The sequence below is a fragment of the Aedes aegypti genome, unplaced genomic scaffold (genome assembly GCF_002204515.2).
Source record: "Aedes aegypti strain LVP_AGWG unplaced genomic scaffold, AaegL5.0 Primary Assembly AGWG_AaegL5_hic_scaff_675_PBJ_arrow, whole genome shotgun sequence".
Taxonomy (NCBI): domain Eukaryota; kingdom Metazoa; phylum Arthropoda; class Insecta; order Diptera; family Culicidae; genus Aedes; species Aedes aegypti.
In genome coordinates, this window is record NW_018736357.1 from 6,613 (window position 1) to 8,816 (window position 2,204).

Here is a 2,204-nt window from a genome sequence, read left to right on the forward strand (position 1 = left end):
GCGAAGCGTCTTTATGCGAAATGGGTTACCCCCCACACGATCATACATGATCTCTCCTAATGCTCTACCTGATAGCGGTGATAAGGATGGGAAGTAATCTACGGGAGATAAAACGAGACCACTGCTGATAAGCATTTGTGGATCACATCTGTGTTGCCAGAAGGGCCATAATTGCTGCGACTGAACAATCAATCATATTCTACAGTATTGAACTAAGTATGGATCCCAGTGGAATTCTCGCCGTTACTTTGGTTGACTTCCGTCCACACAAACCAGTGTGTCGTAAATCAATACCCGGTTATAAAAGTAGCTTTGCAGAACGTTACATAGATATTCAAGGACCTGCATTCTATGTAGGCTCCAGAAAACGCATATTGGTTCATATGAAGCAGGATATCCAGGCGCTTTTCCCGGTTTCGGCAGCAACACCATCTTCTACACCTTCCATCTGCCTGGGACACTTCTGCAACGCTGTCCTAAATATATCTGGGAACGCCTAGATTGCTGCCCTTAGCGCTACGTTAGTGATACCATCTGGACCGGATCTTTGTTTAGCATTAATCATTTCGCAACCGTTATCAGCACGGCGTTAAGATACCGGCATTTTCTTCGTCTACGTCAGCGCACGGTGTAGGCAGCTACGCGGTGGGAGCATGCTTAGGAAAGAAACCGTCCTCTATCAACTTCAGTTTATCGGAGCACATTTCAGCTGGTGTAACTAACTGGGCCCGTAATCTTTACCATCACTTCTCGATAGGCGTTGCCTCAGGGATTAGCGTCAGCAACTCCTTGTAGCTCCTTCATTACTCATCGCTATCTCACGTTTGAACGCGGCTCTGGCCAGCCGGTAGATCACCTTACGCTCTTCCAAGCTTGCTCGGAGTGCCTCGACGAAAAGATCCTTGTGGAAATGCCACCTACGTTCCCTATTCCTCCTCTGCCATACAGCTTCTCTGGCCATCGCAGTAGTGGATCGCTTGATGGTTACTGTGGGTGGAGAACAGTGTGTGGCGGCGAAGGATAAATCACGAGCTCGCCCAACTCTACGGTGCATCCAGTATCTAGCAAGTGGACAAAGCTGGGTGGATACGCTGGGCAGAGCATGTTGCAAGAATGCTGAACAACAGCGCTACAAAGACGTTCGATTGACCAGGTGTACCTCGACCTGGAGAACGTGAGTCGCAGTCGAAATGGAGAAAGGCGACCAAGAACCGACTGATGTGGCAAAATATTTTGGCGATCAAGTTTATTGAAATTTAAATTGACGGTACCATTAGTGGATTACCTACGCAATAAAAAGTAAGAGGTTGTTTCCCAGATACAACCGCCAAGTTGACGTTGGATAACGTTAGCTTCTTCTATTTCCTGGCTTGAGACCATCACGAACTTATGAAAGATTTCTACTAATTTAAATCTGATCAATTTTCATACTATTTGTAGCATGTCAATTCTGACCTATTATGGACATTGCACTATGGGCCAGGGATGCAATCTGGCGGGGCATACGGTGGCGCCACAATCTAACTTTTTACTGTGACGTTCTAGAGACTTGACATGTTCGGCAAAGTTGTTCATTTTGATATAATAAACAACTCTCTCGAAGACGTCAAAATTCCACAGCCTACTGTTTTTGAGTTATTGGCAAAATTAGAGAAAATTAGTGAAAAAAACGATTTTTTCACCGAATTTGACATTTTTTCTAAAGAAACCATGTCATATAATATTTTTGCAGTGATAAATATATAACAAACGCAAGCTTTGGTGGAAAAATTTCATGGGAGTTCATATTTATTATGTAGAGTCGTTTAAAAAATAACAATAATCGCATTGACAAGTGACATTGATTTAAGGGATGATTTTTAGCACTAAAAAATACATTTGTTAGAAAATGTTGGTACATGAGCCAGGAGGCTGACCGTCGTACTTGTTTCCTGCATTCAGTTGTTTGGCATTTCCAACATTTTTGTATGAAAAATGATCAATTTCGAATTACGGTACATGTAATCTTCAAAACGTCAAAACATTAATAAAAGCAAGAAAAATGGGCTTTTCTATTGAAAATAAGACATGCCTCAATATTTACCAATTTTTGAATAGTTTAGTCATGGAAATCAATAGTTTTCATTATTCGAGTAGATTTGTAGAAAGATTTCCAATCGATTGGTGCAAGAATCTTGAAAATCTTTGCGGGCTTTAGTAAGTTA